Consider the following 15,768-nt stretch of genomic DNA (forward strand, 5'->3'; position numbering starts at 1 on the left):
GTACTAATGTATTTTCTGAAATGTAATGCATGTGAATATAGCTTTAAATTTCACCATGATTCGGGTGCGTATTTTGGCGCCAAAATTTTGAATTATTTATATAAGGGTCATTTTTAATGAATTGTCGTTTTTTCTGAAGAAGTTTTGCTACAGAGTAAGACGAAAAACGTTGGTATAAAAAGAGCGTTTAATATCATTAAAGCAGTTTTGTTTCCTAGTACGACTTTCTGAAACTTTTTACACAGCCTGTATGACATGACACTAGAACCATTTTCTCCTATATGGAAATTTGAAATTGCTGCCAAATGGACTCTAATAGTGGCTGCAGCAGCTCCTTCATTGAAAGGTTTTGCCAAAAATTCTAGAACAGAATGCATGGGTGCAGAAAAAAGATATATCATATTATTGCTGGCCCATGTAACAAATCTCTTCCATTTACTTCCGTACAGTTTTTGTGTAGATGTTTTATGGGAAGATAAAATATTTTTGGCTGGAGAGGAAAGGAGAGGAAATCTGGTGATCATGAGAACTAGAGCAGCCAAGCTGTTAATTTGAGATTGTCCATGTTGGGATGAACCATTACTGACAGGTGATTCAGACGTTCTGGTGCAGGGTCCAGAATCCATGGTTCATCCCAAAGATGACGCTGAAGAAAGGGGAATCAGATCTGATGAGGCCAATAGGGGGCAATCAGGATTATTGTCATCTCCAACAAACTTGCTTTCTGCAAAAACTTGGAAATTAGAGGTATTGCAGGAAAGACATAAAGAAGTCCCGGGGGCCAGTCGTGAACAAGTGCATCCCTTGGTGACTCCCCCATGGGAGGGATCATGGTAAAGCAGTTGCTGCATTTGGCATTGGTGGGTGATGCAAGAGATCGCAGCAAGGCTGGCCCCATTTCCAAAAGATCTCTTTGTAACTTTCTGACTGATGGCTCTGCTCAATTTGACTGCAATCATGTTGGATTTCCCCATGATGTTCATTGCTATCAGAAAGTGGTTGGAAGGTGTTGTCCACAGCTAGACCCTCAGAGCTTCTCAACAAAGGGGGTAAAGATCTGGTTACCCCTCTTTGTTTATGTGCCAGACTACAGACATTATGTCTGAATGGATTGCTATCGTTCCTAGAGGAAGAGTGTCTTGAAATGCTTACAACGCTAAAAGCACCACCCTCATCTCCAGGATGTTTATGTGCAAATGAGCCTCATGTTTCTGCCAGATGCCTTGAACTTATCTTCCCTAGATAATGCCCTCCCCCCAGTCTAGGAAACATCTGTGGTCACCGTGCCCTTGGGTTAAGGGCAGATGAAGTGACGGCCTTCAGATACTAAGAGAGAGTGAATCCACCATTGGAGATCCTTTTTGCTGGAGCTGGTTATCATGACTTTGTGTAACATTGGATGTTCTAGGATTGACCATTGCGCAGAAAGTAACCATTTAAGTATTCTCATATGAAGACAAGCTAGGGGAATGAGAACAACTGATGCAGTCATTTTCCCCAGTAGCTGGAGAACCAGTTTTCAGAGGCTCATCTCTTCCTGATTAACAATCTTCATAATGGCAGAGATCATCTGCTCTCCTTTCTGGGAGTCTTACTATCAATGTAGTTGTGTTTATGTCTGCTCCTATGAAGACTAACTTTTGACATGACTCTAGAGCAGACTTTTCGTAGTTTATGTTAATACGTAGGGAAGAACAGAGTTGAAGAGTATAGTCCCTGGCTTGTAGCAGAAGATACCTGGTCGGCGCAGTTATGAGCCAGCCATCCAGATATGGAAACTTCCGGAATCCTCTACATCTCAAGTGAGCCATCACTAGTGCCATGGCATTTGGTGAACACTCTGGTGGCTATAGTGAGACCAAAAGGCAGAGCTTGAAACTAGAAGTGACTGGCTCCAAGCCAGAAATGCAAGTACCTTCTGGATTGCCTTTCCATTCGAAAGTGGTAGTATACATCCTGAAGGTCTATAGAGCAAATCCAATTGTCTTTTTCCAGGAATGGAAGTATCAACTGCGGTGTTACCATCTGGAACTTGGTCTTTTTCACAGATTTGTTCAAATTGCTGAGGTCTGAAAATTGGTCTTCAGTCCCCTGTTTTCTCTGGAACTAAAAGAATCTTGAGCAAGTTCTGGATCCTCTATGGTCTGTGGGGACTACTTAGATTACTCTTTTTCTTAGCAACTTTTGGATTTCTAATGTGGCTTGTTCTTTTTGACTGGCTGGAATGTCTGGAACTGACTTGTTTATGGGAATGGGGAAGGAGAAAGGAACGACATATCCTCTGAATATTATGTCCTGTACCACCGATTTGTCATTTGTTATCTTTTGCCAGGTTTCGCTGTGTATGGACAATAAACCCCTGACTGCCTCCAGAGGCGAGCAATCGGGCAATCCTTCAGGAGTGCTGGAAGGGTCTACCTAAGAAAGATTAATTGGAGCCTTGATTCTACAGGCCTCCCCTGCCACAAGGGCTGCGTCTTCCATTATTGTTCCCCCCTCTGCCTCTAGGGGAACTTTCATCTTGGGTGTCCTAGAAAGACCTTTGTGATTTTCTGAACCACATTTTCACACTACATCTCTGACATTTGGGGAAGGGTCTGGTAGGTGTGGAAAAAGGCACTCCCAACAGCAGATAAGGTCTTGCCCTCCTGTTTACACCTGGTAAGCATCTCTTTAACTTTAGGTCCAAAAACAGAAGAGCCATCAAAAGGGGAGTTAATGAAGGAAGACTTGAAAGTTTCCACGAAATCGCAAAAGTGCATCCAGGCCTTCCTCCTGAGAGAGATGCTTGAACCAACCACCGCACTCGTTCCATTTGTTGCACATGATATGATCCTCGTGGATGAGTTCATGACTGAATTGAGGGCTGCAAGCTGAGCGTTGGCTATATCTACTGCAGCATCAGCTACAGCTTCTTGGAGGGAGTCTGACAGTTCCTTTAACAGGTCCCTTTGTAATCTTGTGAAGTGGGTAAGGTAGTTCAGTGACCGTAAGGCAAAGGTTGCTGACAAAAAGATGCCCTTCCCATACCTATCCATGGTCCTGGAATCCTTATTCGGATGATGGATAGAGGAACTGGTCTCGGATAGCTCATTTGTGGTGGCCGCCACCACGACCAATGCATCAACTGCTACACCTTTCATCAATAATGTCTTGTCCTTAGGGGCTGTAATGTATTTATTTGGCCTCCTAGGAGTAGGTTCTATGGAGTCTGGGGTTTCCCAAGCCTTTTGAGAGATTAATTCAATAAGCTCACTGGAAGGAAGGATCACCCAAGAGGTCAAAGGGCAAGATCCAAAGGCCTTCAGGTATACTGACTCCTCAGCCAAAGGGGATATGGACTGCCAGCCACCTCTCTGCTTTAAAATTTCCAGGATTTCTTCAAAGGATACATCTTCAGAAGGTGACCATGGAGACCATTCTGCTTTATTGAGGTCAGTATCAGATGTGATAGACTCCTCTGGAGAGTCAAGATGCTTCCTCTTGCAGGCCCTCTTCCGAGGGACCTCCTCAGCGAGAAATTCTGGGGAGGTTTCAGAAGACGGGGGTGCCCTGTGTTGGACATCATGTGGCCTGGGTCTCTACAGTCCTGTGGAGAGGGTATGTGAGAAGCCAAAGACACCTGCACAGAACTGGAAGGAAGATCTGAGGGGGATTGTGTCTTAGACTTGGAAGTAGTCAGAATCCTCCTCATGACATCAAAGGCAGTCAGCTCCTACTCTGAAGAACATCCCAGATCCGACAAAATGGTCGAGGCCAAAGGAATCTCAAGAGCAGAAGAAAGAAGCTCTGAGGCACAGGTAAGAGCCAAACTCACCCGCACTGAGGCCCCCACAGACATGGCCAGATCTGGTGAGGTCCGAACCAGCTCCGCGGACCTGACCAGAGAGTGTCAGCTCCCAGAGGTTTCCTGCTCCGACTGGCAGGAAAAAATCGGAAAAGATACCAGATCGGAGGAACCCCTGGGTCCTGGATCCAATACAGACACAAGCAGGATGTTGGAATCTTATGGCTCCAAAACCAAGGGTCAGATCAGAGGAGGAGCAGGTGCCGAGGTGCAGTGTCTGAGCCGATTCCTTTGGCTTCGGATCCAATAATAATCTGGCCAAGACCAGTGTCTTTAGTAGCCTCTGCACCACGCTATCCACATCTTCATCGGACAGACTCCTGATGGACCAGGTAGAGAGGGTAGGAGATCTTGATCTTGTCAAAAAGGGTGATGGGAGCCAAGAGAGGATTGGTTCCAAAGAAGGCAATTGGCTCCGATACCTGAATTCAGTAGTCAATGTATACTTCGGAGCAGAGGGTTCCAACTGCTCTGAAGAAGTCTTTGATCCAATTTCAGTTGTCTGCTCCATGGGTTCCTTTGGAGCTAACAGTTTAGGCACTTTTTGCTTCAGCTCTGAGGTAGATATTTTGGGGCTGAAGAAGCACATTTTTGGGGGGTTTCTGAGTTGTCAGATTTCAAAGTAGACTCTGGGGATACAGCCTCAGAAAAGTGAATTTTTAACAACCCCTTCAGGATGAGTTTATTTTTGCGCAACATCAGTGCCCTCTGGTTGAATCCATGGCAAATGGAGCATGACTCTTGCAGGTGAAGAGGCCCCAAGCAATACACACAAAGTGTGTGAATCACTAAGGAGCATCTTCTTTCCACATTGTTCACACTTTTTGAAGCCAAGAGGCTTCCCTTCCTGCTTTTGAGACAGCTTATCTAAATAAAGGAAGAAAGAAGAGACGCATGCACACACATACACAAACACCCAAAGACTGTCCTCTAACTTAAACAAACCATACATTTTTAAGGAAGGAAAGAGAAAAGCTTTTTTTTTTTTTTTTTTTTAACTAATCATCCTGTAACTGAAACGGATGATAAAGAAAAGGGGAAAAGGAGACAGATGTATAGGGGGAAAAGCCCTCTAACTGAAACGGATGTTAGTTAGACGTCCTCTAACTTAAACAGACGCTAATGAAAGAAGCTAAAGGGGGCTAACACACTCTAAACCTTTTAGAAAAGGACAGGGTAATTATATCTAAACAGTTAAGTAGAAAAAATTATTCTAAGGTTACATTTAACAGGAAATATACTATAAATATCAAGAAACACTTAGCCCAGAGATTGATAGAGAACCTCCTTTGCAGAGTGGCAAACAAGATCTGCAGAAGCTAGGGAGTTGCATTATGGGTATGGAAGGATGCCCACAAGCTTTGCTGAAGACCTCGAGATTTTGAAATGGCCGAGATGGATCCAAAGGATTAGATCTGACCCATCAATGAGAATAAAGGTGAGACTGACAACATCACATCAGCACTTTTTGAACAACCAGGTTGTAAAGTAATGCAAACAGATGCAGATGTCTACAACTACTGTCTTAACAATGAACCTTACATTCCCAATATATTTGGGATTCCCAAGCTGCAAAAAATTTGTCTAACCTTTCTCTAAAACTGAATGAGGATGCAGCTAGTTAAAAAACATCTTATATTGCTAAATATATTTTAAGTTAAAATAGGTTATTAATGAATCTTCTTATTTACTTAAAGACTCCTGGAATTTTTTGATCCCTGCACGGAGTTAGTTATTCAATTAAAATTTAGTGTTTATCACCATTGATGTGAAAGGTCTTTTTTCTGTCATACCCTACAATACTGAGTTAGAATGGTTTTCTGAATTAATGTCTGGGATTCCCTTGATTTCTATCCAGGAGACAAAGGTTATGACATAATTGATAAAAGTCATTTTATACAACAATTTTATATTTTTTAAAGGCAGCAGAAAACAGGGGTAGCTATGGGGGCATTGTGCCACCCAATTAATGCAAATTTAACCGTGGCATACTGGGAACAACATTTTGTTTTTATTTCAGTTTTTAAGGATTGTTGGAATCTATATTTACAGTTCCTAGATAATATAGTTATGTTTTGGGTAGATTCTATTGATAAACTACAGCAATTTATTAATTATATTAATAGAACTAAAGACTTTTTGAGATTTACTTATACTTATTTATATCATAAACTTATTTATTTAGATGTTAAGATTTCAAAGGAATGTCTGTCATGTAAGTTTGTTTCATTTAATTGTTAGGCTAACACACTCAAGTGCGCTAGCCGTTTTATAGCATTTACTGTTTGTGACTGTATCTTTTTCTTCTGTCTCTGTAAAAAAAAGAAAAAAAAATATATATCCTTGTTTTCCCGCTTTTCTGAACTAGAATAGTCCAGTCTTCAGATTTTGCTGATCTCTGGGCTTTGTCTTAGTTCCTGTGCTATCCATATCCTTATTTGGATAAGAGGAAGCTTCTTTGTTCACCAGTGGGAGTGGGGAGCACTGAGCAACCTATTTGTCCCTAGAGGAGTGGTTCCAGCACAGCAACTTGTAGTTTATTGGCCATTTTGGGTCATTTCCTGGCTCTTTTCAACCCCCTGCTATAAAGCCCGTTTATTCGCGCTTTTTCACTTGTAAAAGACTCAGCACAGCTCCTCATGGTGTCCTGCAGAGTTCTACAAGCAGCAGAGAGTGAAAGAGTGACTTTCCTGGATTTATAAGTATTTTTTCTGGCTTTCGCTTAAATTACTGCATCTCGACTGCATTTCACCTAAAAAACAGCTCTGCATATTGTTTTTACTGTACCTGTGTAGATTTTAAACTGTTAGCACTTTAAAGTTATTTTTGTTTAATTTAATTGTTAGGCTAACACACTCAAGTGCGCTAGCCGTTTTATAGCATTTACTGTTTGCTACTGTATCTTTTTCTTCTGTCTCTGTAAAAAAAAGAAAAAGAAAAAAATATATATCCTTGTTTTCCCATAAAGCAAAGCAGATCCACAGCCTGGAAGCTGGCTCTGGAAGCCCAAAATGAAAAGTTGATGAAATGCTGATATTCCTTCTTCCGCAAGGCAGAAAATGAAAGGCTGCAACTTACATAAAACTTTCTTGCTTTAATAACAAACAAAAATCTCCTCAAGCGCTTTCGCTCAGCCTGGTGCTGAGCTTTTTCAAGATACAATAAAATCAAGCTGGTTGTTTTTTATATACATAGTAAAAACTTGACCAATAATTCAATTAGTAAAAGAGAAGGTCTAATTAACCCTTCAAATTACTTGCTGGTACAAAACCTGCTTGCAGGCAAATTATTACTAAGCACAACTCACTGCAATGTCCAACAAAGTATATGCATAAACTTAATAATCAATTGCTGGTGTACACACAGATTGCCATAAAAATATACAGTGTTAAAAATATGCAATATTAAAACTATGCAATGTTAAAACAATATTCAAAAGCCAATACTATACACATACTAGTATGTTAAAAATGTTTAAATGTGCTGTTTATTCAGCAAAATTTTTATTTCTGTATGTAAACCCTGAAGACACTGGAAAACCGAAAATTCATAATTTAGCCTTCCTTAACCTCAGGACGCTGCTGATGCTGCAAAAAAAATATATATATCCTTGTTTTCCCGCTTTTCTGAACTAGAATTGTCCAGTCTTCAGATTTTGCTGATCTCTGGGCTTTGGCTTAGTTCATGTGCTATCCATATCCTTATTTGGATAAGAGGAAGCTTTTTTGTTCACCAGTGGGAGTGGGGAGCACTGAGCAACCTATTTGTCCCTAGAGGAGTGGTTCCAGCCCAGCAACTTGTAGTTTATTGGCCATTTTGGGTCAATTCCTGGCTCTTTTCAACCCCCTGCTATAAAGCCCGTTTTTGCGCCCTTTAGCGCGCTTTTGCGCAAATTAGCGCAAAGTTGCTCATAGAGCAGCATCGGGCAGCGCCGGTTAATCAAGTTTAAACTATTTCTGGATCCGTAAAGTCTACTCTTCAATTTTTCCCTTAGAACTGCTCTACTTGCAATCTAAACAGCCTACACTCTAACTGAAAAGCTCAGCACTTGCTCCTAAAGCATTTTTTATACAGGTGAAGCACTCTTAAACAAAAGAAAGTACTTCATTCACCTAAATTCCCTTGAGTACTCATTTCCCTATAGATCCTTTCTGACTCAGTTACACAGCAATCTTTTTCACTATTCTAGCATGTCGAAGGGTCAATTGCTGGCGTCCTCTCCTCTTCAGCTGGTGAATCTGGGAATCTTAAGGCAATGTTACAATTGCCTCATGTACACAGACAACCCTCTCCTCCTCCCAACAAATACAAATATATGCAAGAGATGCAACTATACAGCCAAACTGGAGGCTGAGCTCTCTCATTTCAGTACTGGCAAGATCAGTCAGGAGGAGAAGGTAACCATGCACACCACAAACCCAGTCTCACATAGAACTATCACAACTGCAAACCAAACACATAAACATACAAAAACATACTCGGAGGCGCTGATTAAAAATCTACCAAAACAACAGAGGCCTCCAAAGCAGACACCCAAGCAACCGCCACCTCAAGACATAGCACATGCAACACATAGTTCACAAAGTCAGTGTGCTAAACAGTCACAGCCCTTTAGGCCAAAAAACATGCCAGACACACTTGTAATAGGTGACTCCATAGTCAGACACACTGACGTCCCGCTCACCAGACTGAACAAGGAAAAGGTCACAGTAAGCTGCCTGTCGGGAGCTAGAATCCGCCAGATAACACAAGCACTCAGGTCACTCCACAGCAAGTACAAATATGACTCAGTCATTGTACATGCCAGTGTGAACGACCTGAGACATACCTCCCTGGACTACATGAAAAGAGACATAGAGGAGCTCTCTGATTATGTAGCCCAGGCCGGTATAACCCTGACCCTGAGCAGCATCTTACCCTCACCAAGAATGATGCCACAGTACAAAGCCAAATGATCAGTTTTAACAATTGGCTTAATTACTGGTGTCATTCTAAGGGGATCCAATGTCTGTCTGCTTGGGATGACATGCTCGACAAGCCACGCTGCTTCGCAAGGGATGGCTTGCACCTGTCACCCCTGGGCTTCCGGATATTGGCCAAGGCTCTTAACATCCCCATAGTGCCTTTTTTAGGCAAGGCTCAAATGACAAACCTACCTCCCTAGAAAACACAAGTGGAAAAAAACTAAGGTTAATGCTGCTCAATGCCAGAAGTCTAAACCTCAAGATGCATGCCCTCGAAGCCCTCCTCAGTATGGAGAACATCGATGTCTGTGCAGTGACTGAAACCTGGTTCAAGGCTCCTGAGAGTACCCCAGCACTATCAGGTTTTACCTCATATCATGCTTTCCGGTCCCAAAACTTGGACCGAACCACAAAAGGAGGGGGAGTATCCATATTCATCAAAGATACCCACACCTCCAGGTTAGTGGCAACGCCCGAAGCATTGGAGACCATCCAGGTGCAACTAACCATAGGCAAAACTGCCTTACAGTTTGCAGCATGCAACAGACCACCCTCTCAAACTCAGGAACCCCACACAGCCTTCCTGAAGACACTGGAGAGTATGAATGTCTCTCCAAATACCATCATATTGGGAGACTTCAACTACCCAAACATAGACTGGGAACATTACTCAAGCCCCAACACCCTAGCCCAAAGGTTCCTAGAATTCATAAACTCAAATGCGATGGAACAACTAGTCACCATTCCCACAAGAGGAGGCAATATACTAGACCTGATCATCACAAATATGGGGACAAAATGCTCCACACCGGAAGTATATCCCTCATTGGTAAGATCAGACCATAAATTAATCTCACTGGAAATCCACATCCGCCCCACCCGCTGCACAAAAGACCACAGTGACGAACTTCTCAAAAGCCAACCACACTTCTTAAGACTGAAGTGGTATCCTTCAAGGTCCCTGGGCCAGTGGAAACCACAACCCACACTGCTGAATCCTTTACAAATGCCTTCTACGGGCACCTTCAAGAATGCATGGATCATGCAATCCCAAATAAAACCAAGACCCATTCCCCAAAGGCAGGCACCGGTCTGGTGGACCCCAGCCATAAACAAACTTTACAACAGAAGGAGGAAGCTACTACATGACAGAGCAAAATCCCTAAAAGGGAAGGCATCTCTGATCATTACTAGCAAAAAACTACGATCACTCATAAAATCATCCAAGGCCAACTTTGAGAAAAAAATCGCAAGACACAAAAGACAATCACAAGGCCTTCTTTAGCTATGTTAGAAACCTGGGTGGAAACTCCCAGATATGCTCAGAGTTAGTCCAAAATGACACAAAATACACTGAACCCACTGACATTGCCAACATTCTGGCAGACAGGTTCAGTGCAAATCCCAAAAGGAGAAATAACTATCCCAGCAGAGTGTAGCCTCCCTAACATCTCAGATGCCCAGGTGAGAGCCGCCCTCTCTAAAGCTAAAAACACAGCATCAATGGGACCGGACGGTGTCCTGGGCTGTGTGCTACATGAACTCCAAGAGGAACTAAACCCACACATAAGGCTGCTGTTTAATCTTATCCTTACTACAGGATACGTACCCAAAGAGTGGCGTACAGCAACAGTGGTCCCACTTCACAAAGACGGTGCTTCTATGGACACTGGAAATTACCGCCCCATAAGCTTGATGAGCCTGGTCTGCAAAGCTATGGAGAGGATCATTATGGAACTCATAAACAAAGACATTGGGGACCTACAGACATTGGATCCTACCCAATTTGGCTTTGTCAAGGGCAAATCCTGCCTTTTGAACTTGGTCGACTTTTTTGAAACAGTCACTAAGGCCTTTGGTGAGGGAAAGGCAGTTCACACAGCCTACCTTGACCTTGCAAAAGTCTTTGACACAATACCCCACTCGGGCATCATAGACAAACTCACCAGCTTAAATGTAAACCCATATGTCATGAGATGGGTTGCAAACTGGCTCAAGGACAGAACCCACAGGGTCAGAGTTGCTGGAGCTATGTCAGACTCCAAGCCAGTCACAAGCAGTGTCCCACAGGGCTCAGTCCTGGGACCCCTCTTGTTCGGCATTTATTTTTCCGAGGTACAAGCAAACATAGGAGGATTCTGGCTGACAAAGTTCGCAGATGACTGCAAACTGGGCGCCATAATTGATACTCCAGCGGACACAAACATCCTTCAGAGAGGCCTCATAGAAATGGATAATTGGTGCCAGAGCCATGGCCTTAAGCTGAACGCCAAAAAATGTATAGTCATACCCTTTGGGAAAAACAAGGTACCCGCAAATTACCACATAGGTGGCAATCCATTAAGTACGGAAGAGGTAATCAGGGACCTAGGGACCCAGGTTGACAGTAACCTCTCATTTGACACTCACATTGCCAAAGTGGTTAGGAAGACCTACTATATTTCCCACCTTATCATGAAGGGTTTCACATCTAGATCAAGAGAGGTCATTCTGCCCCTGTACTCTTCTCTTATCAGGCCAATGATTGAGTACAATGCCCCATTTGGGATGTATCTTACCAGACACCTGCAGCAGTTGGAAAGACCCCAAAAGAGGATAAAGGGTCTTAAACACATGTCATATGCTGCCCGACTGAAAAAACTCCAGCTCTATTCAGTCGCATACCGCCTACTCAGAGGTGACCTGTGCCTGACATACAAGGCCATGTACAATCCGGAATTAATGGACATGCTCCATCTCAGAAAATCCAAATCCATCAGAGCCACGAGAGCAAGAGCCTTAAACCTCAACACAGAAATAAATAGGACGTGCTGGAGGGACAGATTCATAACCCAGAGGCTCCCTACACTCTGGAACAGAATCCCAATCCATGTTAGGCAGAGCCCCTCACTAACTCTATTCAAGAGAAATCTTGACGAGTGGATGGGAGATCATAGGTTTACCCCGGGGGTCATCTCTGTGTCACTACTAGACAAAGGCACAGCAAACTAAACCCTAAATGGGAGTAGTATTCTCATCCTAAGCAGTGGTGAAAGCCACACACACTCTGGCTAGGCTTATAAATGCCCTAGGGCAGATAGCCTAGTACAAATCTATGAACCTATGAACCTATCCCTTTACAGGAAGCTCACTTATTTGAATTCCCTTTTACATTTCTCTAGATGCCATCCATGTTTTCAAAAAAGGTCTTTGATAAAGGAATAAATGGTCCATTTGGCATTAATGATATATGAGGATGTAGAATTTCTGTATGAAATAGATATGTTAAAGAATATGCTCTTTTGAGAAGAAGGTACCCCAATATCTTGTTGGATACAATTGTTGTTGAAGCTCATAAAAGAAACTCATGGATGTATTTGCCATTCTGAAGAAATGGGGATGTCCCACAGTTTAATAGAGTTTTGCAGTTATAACACTATGTCCCTGATAAGGCTTTATGTCTTACTTATAGTACTGACTGTGACCATATTTGAACATTATTAATAATGACTGGGATATTTTACCCTTTCCAAAGATTTTAGTAAGATTGTGAGGAGTACCCCAGAAATTATTTTTAGGAGAGGAACCAATATCAAAAACTGGTGGAAGGTCCGAAACTTGCTTCAATAGCTAGGAATAAAAGATACAGTTTTCACAAGTGTAACATGTGTGCCCAATGTGGGTTTATTTTACAATTGTTTTTTGCACATTTTCCAGCTCTAGCTATTAAATGTTATGCCATTTGTGGTACCACGGGGCTAGTATATATTGTAATTTGCAAAAAACTGTAATGCTTTTATACAGGGAAAAAACATAGTTTGCAGAAATGTGTATATGAACATAATTTTGATATTTTGATGCAAAAACAAATAAAGCTCTCACTAGGCACATTTTAGCATTCTGTAACCATTCTTTTTTTGTTTTCTGTTTTGAAAGGGATACAGGTTGGCCCTAAGGGCTGTCCTTGGGACAAGTGTTTAAAGGTCAGGGAACTTTGGTGGCAATTGAGGTTTTATGCCAATTTTCCAACAGGTTGAAATGACACTCTTTCTTTGGCAAGTGTGTTAAAAGTTAAAGCATTGAAAAACATGAAACTTGTCATTTTACTTTTAATTTTTATGTTAGAATTAGGAAGGTTTTTACTCATTAACTTACTGTGAATGCATCCACTGAAGTGATTGAAATTATAACATGTGACTAAGATAAGGTAATTTCAAGTGATTTTTATGGAAGTGTTTTTGCTCTAAGGAAGTCCCTGATTTAAAAGGGATGAAAGTGTTTTAACTTTTATTGTTTTATACTCTAATGAAGTGAATGCTGCAACTAATCCGATTCCTTGGACGCCTTTATCATTTTTTTTTTTTTTATTTCATGCTTGTGTTGTAGCATCTTGGCTGGTGAAGGCCAGATTATCTGTCCCATACATGATCTGGGTCCTGTTTACATGTAGGAGGTGCTGAGAACTTATGTCCCTGCTACGTAACTAAGTTCATTAGGTGAGGGACTTCTAGTTGTTCCAACAGCTTGGACTGAGACATCTGGCTGGATCTGTTTTGCATATCTTACTGCATGCCTTCAGGATGAGCTACTGTCCTTGATTTGGGAGTGTGAATTGGTGTCTTCCTTTGGCAGGTCCTTGAGATACCATCATTTTAGGAGGGTCTACTGTGAATTCAACAGTGGTACTTTTTGTACTCGTGAACCAGATATTTTTAATTGGGGATTAAATTAAATTTCATTTATTTATTTTTTGCTGCATTCATTTATTGATTTGTATCTAATTTTACTGCTCAATGTTTTTATTGTTCCTGTATGGGAAATGGTTACTATTAAGCATTTTAATACTTTTAAATAAAATATCAAATAAAGTTTTGAAAGTTTGAAAGAGATCATGTAATACCCATTAGGTATGTTTGCAACCACTCAGTCAGTAAGAGAGTGACTTAAGGGTTGAGGGTTAGCCCAGGAGAATAGAATGAATATACAAGGTGGGTCAAATCATACTGTGAAAGAAGCATACAAGACTTGAGTGGTTTTATGCAGATACAGACAGTTTATATCTCTTCACTGAATAAAGTTTGGTTTTGAGATCCACGGTTTAACAGTTCTGAACTGTAGACGGCAAAGAAGGAAAGGGTGTAAATGGAGATGAAAACAATGAAAAGACTGTTAAATTCCACATGAATAAGTTGCATTAAAAGATAGTCTGAGCTATACTCATCAGTGACTTATAGGATATAATCAGTTTTAAAGTGAGAACTTGTTTAACAAATAAAACATCACAGTCATAATCATCTACTCTCTTCTCTGGTTTATCATAACTTTAAATGAAATGGTTATCCACAAGGATTGCTAGCAACAAAAAAATAGTTTATCTAGGTTTCAGAAAGTGACAGGATGTCTGGCTTTTGGCAGGAAAGAGTATTGGCATGCAGACTTACAGACAGACTGACACACACACACACACACACACACACACACACACACACACACACACACACACATGTTTATCAATACTTGAGAAGGCACTCCCTTTGTATGCAATCATGCAGAGAATTAACTTTCATTATGTTTGCATTTTTGTCATTTTCTAAATGAGTTGCCTTGATGATGGTCATAGTGCTAGTAAGCTGAACAATGTAGCACAGACTTCATTAGCCCTAGCAATATTCTCCAACTCTTTATTCTGTGGGATCCCCATATGTCTGCAGCAGAGAGATATATAATCTTTTTACGCTGTCCTTTGTCTGCCACCATTAGTTGCAGTATCTCAGAACTGTGCAGTAGCAACATCTTCACGTGCACTTCAAGACAATTCAGAATAATGGTAATTATGTAGCTACTCATCATAATTGAGAGAATGCAGTAGAGTCAAATATTTCTACTATTTTTGCACATTTAAACAAAAAGGCAGTATATCCTACTTTATTGTTTATCTTATCTCTCAGTTGGTTTCACATTTTGCTTGAGTAAGAAATGATCTTTATATGCAAATGTGCAAATTCAGTCTGCTTGCAGATCACAAGAAACAGTAATTCCTTACCCCAAATGTTTCCAAATTTACTCTCTTTCCTTTGGAGAGTATCACTTTTCAGACTTGTGCAACACTGCTGCTGAACTGTAAGCTTACCTGAAGTGTTTTTTCAGTATTATTTTTAGTGCCCCCACATATGTTACACCTTAAAATCATATCTAACCTTAAACAGATGTACTGCTTTACCTCAAAATTCAATATTAATTAAATACATTTCTTTAAAGAAGTACTCAGATTAAACTTAAATGTACATGGAAAGGTAAGCACGATAAGGCCGTTTGGCTGTGCATTTTATGGATGTTACCAGACTCACAGATGTGCTGTGAGGTAATATCTGTGCAATGCACACTCCATCATGCCTTACCTCTTACTTACTAATGTTCAAAAAATGATCCGCTTGTTACATTATTAACTAATTATAACATGATGTAGTCTTATTTTGTAATCTTGCAACTGTACATTCATGCATTCTTTTAACTAAAATGTTTGCTAGAAATTAGTTTACTTATATCTGAGTGAAAAATTGCTATAGAACTGCTAGTGAAAATGTTCAAACGCTGGCAATGACAATGCCCCTTTATTAGGCACTGGTTGGCTATAACAACAGTACTGTGTACCAGAGGCATAGCTGGGGTAGGGCGAAGGGGTTGATTGGTCTACAGTGTACTACAGGCAATCAGAAATGAATGCAGGTTCTTCATACATATGACATCAGAAATAGAGCGCTTCACCTTTATGTTTTCCTCCTAAATTTAAAGTTGAGGGAAGGGTGCCATGTTGCAAAAATAGCTGCAACTCTATTGTGTGCACTTCTGGAGCCTTACCAGGGAAAGGCAGGTCACGATACGGGCTTATGGGAACTCAACCTTCTGTTGCTTTAAAAAATGACAGATGAGGGGATATAATAAGGAAACAATAGGTGCCAAAAGGAACATTTCATAGAA

General features: G+C 41.2%; 1 protein-coding gene across 1 annotated transcript in view; it reads right to left on the reverse strand.

Annotated features, from left to right (window-relative positions):
* The window catches only part of TTC39A (tetratricopeptide repeat domain 39A), a 2,407,335-nt gene that overhangs the window by 145,633 nt on the left and 2,245,934 nt on the right, over positions 1 to 15,768 (reverse strand). The window lies entirely within an intron of this gene.

The sequence above is a fragment of the Protopterus annectens genome, chromosome 10.part0 (genome assembly GCF_019279795.1).
Source record: "Protopterus annectens isolate FY-2018-M chromosome 10.part0, PAN1.0, whole genome shotgun sequence".
NCBI classification, from domain to species: Eukaryota; Metazoa; Chordata; order Ceratodontiformes; family Protopteridae; genus Protopterus; species Protopterus annectens.